The sequence below is a fragment of the Elaeis guineensis genome, chromosome 15 (genome assembly GCF_000442705.2).
Source record: "Elaeis guineensis isolate ETL-2024a chromosome 15, EG11, whole genome shotgun sequence".
NCBI lineage: Eukaryota > Viridiplantae > Streptophyta > Magnoliopsida > Arecales > Arecaceae > Elaeis > Elaeis guineensis.
The window spans coordinates 38,581,112-38,590,233 of NC_026007.2; positions in this window are offsets into that span (position 1 = coordinate 38,581,112).

Consider the following 9,122-nt stretch of genomic DNA (forward strand, 5'->3'; position numbering starts at 1 on the left):
GATTTATTGCATTTCAGGGGCAAAATCGTAATTCTACCAAGTTCTGATTTGGAAGCCTCAGAGCAAGAACAGAAGATGTGTAATCTATTGAAGGCATTTTTAATATTTTTGAATATATATTTTAAAAAAAAATCATGTTTATATATTTGAGTCGACCCCATGAGTCGACTCATGGCAAAAGGGACTGAACGGCACACTGAATTTCTTGGCTGGCACACTCTGTGAGTTGACCCCATGAGTCGACTCATGAGCATGAGTCGACCCTATGAGTCGACCTCTACTGCTGTGTAGGCCAAAATCACAGAACATTCATTTTCTGTCTGTGCCACAGAAGTCGACCCCATGAGTCGACTCTATGAGTCGACCTCTGCGATGAAAAAATTCTGTAATGGCTAGTTTTCAGTCCATTTTGGTTGCATTTAATGCTCATTTACTATGCTCTAACGGCTCTATTTTAGCCCAGATTACTCTCCACCATTATTTGAAGTTATAAAAGGCACTTAAAGGAGGAAATCAACAATAAGAAAAATATTTTGAAAAGATTCTTCAAGCATTCATTTCAACCCTAAGTAAGAGCCCACTTAAAAAGTTCAAGAAGCTTTTATTTCAAATTCACCAATCCCTCAAGAGCTCATTCAAGTCTTCAACCACCTTTGAGGAAAATCAGAAGAGCTTGCACCTTATTGTGTAAAGTGTATTTAAAGCTTTATTCGCTCATTAAAAGAGCTACATCTATATTTCTGTGCAATTAACTGTTATACTCTTTTTGAGTTGTTAGTTTTTGTTTTGGAATGGTTCCAAAATGTGGAAAGATTGATCCAAACTTTGAATCGGATTGTAGTGGGTTGGTTTGTTCCCAAAAAATAAGTGTTCTAGCTTGGAATAGCTAGAGTCGGAGGTTCCAACATTGTATTCGGGTTGAATACAGTTTAGTGAATTCGAATTCCCAAGTAGGAGCTTGGAGAGTGGATGTAGGTGCAAGGTTGGCACCGAACCACTATAAATCTTCTTGTTTGTGTTGTGCTTACTTGCTCTCCTTTTAAATTTCTTTATCCTCTTGCATTCTTGCATCCAACTTCTACCCCTTGCATAAACTTCACTCTCCATATTTATCCTGCTCATTAGTAAATAATTCTTATAGTTAAAAATTAATTTTAAATTTTTAAAAATCTAATTCACCCCCCTCTTGGGTTGCATAGCTGAGCAACACTGGACTATGAAGTCTGGCAAATGGATGTGAAGACAGCTTTCCTAAATGGAGAGCTGAATGAAGAGGTGTATATGATGCAATCTGAAGGGTTCACATCCACAGCCGAGTCTAAGGTGTGCAAGCTTCAGAGATCCATTTATGGATTGAAGCAAGCATCTCGGAGTTAGAACATACGTTTTGATAAGGTGATCAGAACGTATGGCTTTATTAAGAATGGAGAGGAATCCTATATATATAAGTGGGCTAATGGTTCAGTAATTGTATTTCTTGTTTTGTATGTGGATGATATTCTCTTAATCAGAAATGATATCCCTGCATTATAAGGAATAAAAGTGTAGCTATCATCATAATTCTCCATGAAAGATCTGGGAGAAGCAACCTACATCCTAGGGATGAAGATATATAAGGATAGATTTAAGAGGCTACTCAGACTCTCCCAATCAACGTACATAGATACCATACTGAAATGATTCAATATGAAGAATTTCAAGAAAAGCTATCTTCTGATAGGCTATAAAATTTCTCTCTCGAAGAAGGATTGTCCGATAACCTCTCAAGAGAGAGCGTATGAGTAGAATTCTATATACTTCAGCAGTGGATTCTATAATGTACGTCATGACATGTACGAGATCAAATGTGACATACTCACTAGGAGTAGTGAAAAGATACTAATCAGATCTGGGTGAGAACCATTGGAATGTTGTAAAAATTATCCTTAAGTATTTAAGAAATACTAAGGATCAGTGACTCATTTATAGAGAATCTAACTTGAAACTCATGGGATACATTGATTTCAATTTTCAGTCAGATCATGACAATAGTAAAAATGTTTAGAAATATGTCTTTACCTTAAATGGTGGAGCTGTCTGCTGAAAAAATTTCAAGCAGCACACTATAGCTGATTCAGTATGCAAGTCAAAATATATTGCGGCATCCGATGCTACAAAGGAAGTTGTGTGACTGAGAAAGTTTATCACGAAGCTTAGAGTGGCACCCTCCATTGATGGTCCAGTTCTGCTTTATTGCGATAGTACTGGAGTCATAGCTCAGACAAAGGAGCAGAAGGCACATCAGCGGACGAAGCATATTCTGCATCGCTACCATTTTGTCCGAGAGATCATGGATCGAAGTGACATCAACCTTCAGAAGATCGATGAAAATGAGAACTTGACCGACCCATTCACTAAAGCCCTTATGGTAAAGGAGTTCAAAGATCACAAAATGAAGATGGGTATATGATACTGTACCGATTGGCTTTAGTACAAGTGGGAGTTATTCGAAAATATATCCCAAAGTCAATCATCAGTCTGTTGACGGTTGTGCTAATTGATGTAATTGTATAAAAATTAATTAATAAAATATTTATTTGATAATTTTTCATCATAAACTTGTACATCTTTTATATCAAACTTCTGTGTTACGATAAAAGTCCTTAGGACTATTTTAAATCGATAAAGGATGATTTATCATTTAGTCATTAAATAAGTTCGCAACCAAATGATATGCTATTACGAGGACGATAGACATATCAAGTGTAGATCATTGTATGCCATATAGGTTGGTTGTCCTCTTAACCAAGGAGCGTGAAAGCACTAGTATGGCATGCAGGTGAAATGTAGGAGTATATTTTATTGAACGTGATCAATTTTGGAGCACTCTGCTGTCAAGAGTCACTCCGAAGAGATATGGGTATAAGTATTCCTGTGACCTGAGATTATCATGGTGACTTGCAAGTAACTCACTATGCTTTGGTGCTAGACTGTTTGAATTTCTAATTCAGGATTGGAAGGTTTCTGGGCACAGTCAAGTACTTGTGAAGTCAATACGTGAGTCAAAATGGAATTGACCACTCTAAGGATTGGAGAGAATGGTTTTTGTTTCAATTTAGTAAGACCTTGGCCAGGACAGTCCTTGTGAAGAGTCACAAAATTTATTAGGTTGAGATACATAATGGATATACTGTTAAGAGTTGATAGTTTCAACTCTAAGTTATCCTAGTATCAAGGGTCAAAGGGATGAATTATATGATAACTATATCCAAGTAGGTTCTTGAGTGTGGCTTTGCATACATTCGGCCTATCCGAACGTCGGGTACCATTACTAGATGGTTACTCCGATTGGTACAAAAATCAGTTCCTATACTACTGACTTAGATTCAAATCTATGGGGTCACACATATATTAGAAGTTTCTCTCCAATCAATGGCTGATCTGAAGAGTCCCACTGGACTGGGACTCTGGTGAAGAGTCCCACTGGATGGAAACTCTGCTGAAGAGTTCCACCGGACTGGGACTCTATCATTAATGAAAGATTAATTAATAATTAGATCACTAATTAACTCAATTTGATTGAGTATTAAAGATGACCTAATCGGTAAGAGAAAAATGATCTTGATTTGATCGGATCTATGGCTAATTAATTTATAGATTTAATCATATTTAATTAAAGTTATTGGAGCCTAATTAGATTAGTTTTATCATATTTTATTTGGGTTTAATTGGATTGGGTTTGAAAGAAATCCAATTGGTTAAACCTTAGAGTCCCAAATGAATGGGACTCTTTCCCTTGCATCACCCAAAAAGACTCACCCTTTTCTCATCGCACAAAATCAGTTTGTGTATGAGAAAATCTAAAGCTAAACCTCTTTTTGTCACCCTCTTTGGAGTAGATAAGATTTGTTTTAAATTGAATTCAAAAGGTTTGAATTTAAACTCAAAAACATATCTCTATCATCCCACTTGTCGGCCCCTTGTGAAGGAGCCTATTTTATGTGACAAAAAGGAGGAGCTCCCATTTGTTTTCTATGCCTAAAATCCTCTGGTAGGTCCCTCTTTAAGTCAGATAAAAGTGAAGAAAGGTTGGAGTTAAATTAAAATTCAAAATGATTTGAATTACAACAAACTCTAGCCCTTATCCTATCTAACCTGATTTGTGCGACAATCATAAAAAGCTCACATTTTTGTGTGCCAACCAATCTGAGACTTTCATTGTGAGATACCAAAGGGAAAGAGGGGCCAAATACCTTTCTTGGGGTGTGAGGTTTGGGTGGGCTTCTATCTTCCTTGGCATGAACAAAAGAGAAGATTGATGTCCTTTTGGGTGAGAGACCTAGAACTATTCTAGGATTTCTGGGTGAGAGAAAAATCAAAGAGAAGAGAGTCTTCATCTACCTTTCCTCCACCATCCAGCATTCTCTTCTGATCCATCTTTGATATTAAAAAGGTTCAAGATGATCAAAGAAGGAGATCAAATTAGATCTACCATCAGAAGCCGACTGCACGAGCTAGCACTCCCGCAGAGAGCTGATCGGTCTGAGGGCTTCGTGTGGACCATCCATTGAGGCCGGACGCTTGTGTAGTTATGAGTGATCAGAGAGGACTTTTAGATTTACATTCTTGATTATGAAGTTCGACTATCCATGCTCAGATACTGGGTTCAGAACCCTGATAGTAGTAGATTAGATCTATTACTAAATGTTGATTTTTGGTTCACATGCTTATTATTTTAAATTCAGATTTTTATGCATATAAATTCATATCATAGATCCATTTGTAAGAATTTTAAGATCAGATCTTATGCATGTATTTATAGATTAAACAGTTTAATCTAATATTTTTCACTGTAAAATTTTTGAATTGCATGCATGAAACCCCTGCGCATCCCAACAGTTCCCCGTATCATTTGAATTGTAGTGGTCCAGGTGTATAGTCACTGGACTGATGCATTGAACTGATCCATGCTTATCTCTGTGGTCACCAGAGATGGTGGTGTTGGTGGTGATGGAGATGGGGGGGCCTCGCTTGTAGGGTTTCAGGGTAGACATGCGCAGCGAAAGCATAATGAATTTCAATAATTTAAATTAAAAAATTTTAAGTATTAAACTCTTAAATCAGTACCTCCTTGATGATTAACACTCATATAATATATATTCATGATAAAATTTAAGCTATAGAAGAATACCTATAATGCTTAATCCAAATTTTGGCTGAACCTCCACCAGGTGTCCAAGTGTTCGTCCTCCAACAGTGATCCACACAGGGCTATGATCAGGGCACCAACTCTTTAGGATGATTTCTGCTTCAAAATTCTCACTCTAAGAATTTTTTTGGGTAGTAAGACCTTAAGACCTTCTTCCTCTCCTCCTAGCCTTCCTTTCCCTATCTTTCTTCTCTCCTTATCTTCCTTATATCTCTTCCTAGGCTCTTGTCCTAAAATCGGACTTGTCCTTATTATTTTTGAACTTATCCTAATAAGAGAAGGAAGAGACTAATTGGACAATAGGGAGAGGGTGTAAAAAAGAAGAGATAGGTTTAGATTTCTGAATGAATCAAATCTCTGATGCAGTCCCCTTTAAATAGTTAGTGATAGGTTGCCTTCGGGAATGTCTCGCGCCCTCTCCACATGCCATCTCACGCCTTCTCAAAATTTCTCACACCCCATGATAAAATTCCATTCCTATTTGGAATCCCATGACACATGGCAAGCATCGAAAAAAAAGTTCGAGAGTCATTTCGTGCAGAAAGACTCTTTGAATCATTTTTTTTTATGTTTCTCTGATGTGTTGTGAAGCTTTTCTTAGCACATTTTTTTTCTCCATCACTCATCAGCACATCTTGACCATCCAATGGACCAAAATTGAGGTGCTAATCTGGAGACGGCATGGGAAAAAAATCAGAGATTAGATGTGGCTTGACATTTAGATTAGAGTCCTTAACAATATGGACTCTTGGTTAGGCGTAAGGATAGACTTGGCTAGGTATTCAAATTTCAACCAATTTTCATAATTAAATCAAAATATGATTTAGCCATAGAAGGACTCCTCTATGCTTAGAATTAACTCAAGATTCTTCGAGAATTTTTTCATCATGGAATAAAATGGATAAGGATGAGGAAGGGGCATCCCGTCTCATGGGATGCCACTTGATCTTTTGCACACAAAAATGTATCCCACATACAAGAAAAATTTTTGACGCATGGAGATCTGGTTATATAGTACCAAATCTTTCATACATATAGCTAAGGGTTAATCCAACTCAAATCTAAATTTTTTTTAAATTAATTTAGATTTAATTAGCCCAATCTGAAATTAATTTCGAATCTGATTCGAAACAAGGAGCTAGGGTTTGCAACATGTGCTAGCATGTCAATTTTGCAAATATGATCTAATTTAATTAGACTCCTGATCAATTTTTTTTGTGTGTGATCCATTGGGTTTCACATCTAGCCAGCAGTAGGTCTGAGTGCAAGTCGATCTGATTTGATTAGAATTTAATCTAACCGATCTAGGTCCAATCGAGCTAATCCGATTTCAGCAATTAGAACCTTTTTAATTGATGATCGAATTAAACTCTTTAATTTGATTAAACCCACAAGATAAGATTGACGTCTAGCAATGTATCATGTCTATCTGAAAGATATAAAATTTTAATAAAAATATCAAAAATATCCTTCAGTGAAAAGTTACCATGCAATTCAATCCTACGATCTTTCTGCATTTCGAATATGACTCTGGATATAGAATGATGTCAAATCCAATATCATATTCATATTTTTCTTAATCTTTAATGATGATTCGATTAATGAAATATTAGAAACTCTTTCTAATTTTTATTTCACTTTGATCAAAGGCTTCCTGAATCATCAATAGATCAGAGCAAGTAGGATGTGATCTCCTCTTACCAGGAGTGATCGATTCTATATTGATCTACTCACAACTTCCATACACATTCCACCATATCTAGATCACCCCGTACATGACTAAGTCATGAATGAGTATGAACCAAAATATGGATTCATGTATACAAGGTTCTATGGTAGTCTCAGGTCAAAGGATTACATGCACAACTTTCACTATAAGAAAATATCTTTTGACGGATAAGTAGATTCTATAAGATGTTTCTTAAGTCAGTTCAATTCAGTGGACTCATTCTCTAATAAGCACGCACATCCTTGTATTAGTGTCTCACATAAGTGGCTTATGAGATCAGTCATCCTCTCCATCGAGCATACAAAGAAAGTACTAGTCTATCCGAAATATTGATCCTCTACTCAATGCTCTTATGACTAGAAATATTCTAAATCAAGATTTTTAGAATTTTAAATCTCATAGGTATGATCTCATCATAATCCTAAAATTATTGCTTGATTTATGGAGTTCATCATAATCATTACAAAAGTAAGATACAGCATATGATGAAAAATACCTTTTATTTATAAAGTATCAATTACATGAGTCTGAAAGATTACAAAGAAAATTCATCAAAATTCAAATTTTGATTGGCTTGTAGGGCATATTCCTTTCAATCTTCTACTTGCATTAAAGCCAATTATCCTTATATTTTATCCCTATACAATCGAGGTAGCGATCGGACTGCTGTTGTGGTAGAGCCTTAGTGAATGGGTCTACTATGTTGTTCTTTGTTTCTACTCATTCAATGACTATATCTTGTCTTTCAACTATTTCACGAACGAGATGGAAGAACCTTAGAATATGCTTAGATTTATGATGAGACCTCAGTTTTTTTGCTTGAGAAACTACTCCAGTATTATCACAGTAAAGTGGTACTGAATTCTTAATCTCAGGAACGACACCCAACTCAGTGATGAACTTCTTCATCTAAATAGTTTTCTTGGCGGCTTCACTTGCAGCTATGTATTCTGTCTTAGTGGTTGAGTCAGCGACAGTCTGCTGCTTAAAACTTTTTCAACTAATTGCTCCACCATTTAGAGTAAAGACATACCCTAAAGTGGACTTGCTATCATCAGAGTCTGATTGAAAACTAGAGTCATAATAGCTTTCTAGTTTTAGATCAGATCCTTCATATATCAGAAAAATATCTTTAATCCTTCTCAATTATTTAAGAATATTTTTCACTGCTTTTCAATGATCTTCTTCTAGATCAGCCTGAAATCTACTAACTATGCCTAAGGCATAGGCAACATTAGGCCTGATACCTAGCATAGCATACATGATTGACTCTACTGCCGATGCATAGGGAATAGAACTCATTCTATTTCTCTCTTCTGGTGTTTTAGGAGACATTCTTTTAAAGAGATGTATGTCTTGACTCATAGATAAGTAATCTCTTTTGCTCTCATCCATGCTAAACCTTTTTAGCACTAAATCTATGTACTTGGATTGGGACAAGTCTAACATCCTCTTAGATCTATCCCTATAGATCTTAATACCTAGAATATAGGATGCTTCGTCCAAATCCTTCGTAGAAAACTTACTTGATAACCATGTCTTGACTAATTATAATATTGGGACATCATTCTCAATGAGAAGTATGTCATCCACATATAAAACTAAGAAGACAATGGCACTCCCACTAGTCTTCTTATATACACAAAGTTCATCCATATTTTTGATAAAGCCAAACTCTTTGACTGTTACATCAAAGCGAATGTTCCAACTCCTCAAGGTCTGCTTTAATCCATAAATGAATTTCTTAAGCTTGCATACCTGATTTGTTCTCCTTTTTGAGACAAATCCTTCTGGCTAAGATATGTAAACCTCTTCCTCAAGATAACCATTAAAGAAGACGATCTTCACATCCATTTGTCAAATTTCATAATCATGGTATGCTGCTATTGCAAGCATAATCCATATAGATTTGAGCATGACAACAGGTAAAAATATTTCATCATAATCAATATCCTGTTTCTATCTGAAATCTTTAGCCACCAATCTGGCTTTATAGGTTTCAACTTGGCCATCTGCTCCAATCTTTTTCTTATAGACTCATTTGCATCCAATAAGGGACACACCCTCTGGTGTATCAACCAAAGTCCATACTTAGTTGGAGTACATAGAGTCTATTTCGGATTTCATGACAGCTTCCATATAGGTCAAAGGTTCATCATTCTCAATGATGTGGGCTTCATTATTCTCAATAACGAACTCATACCT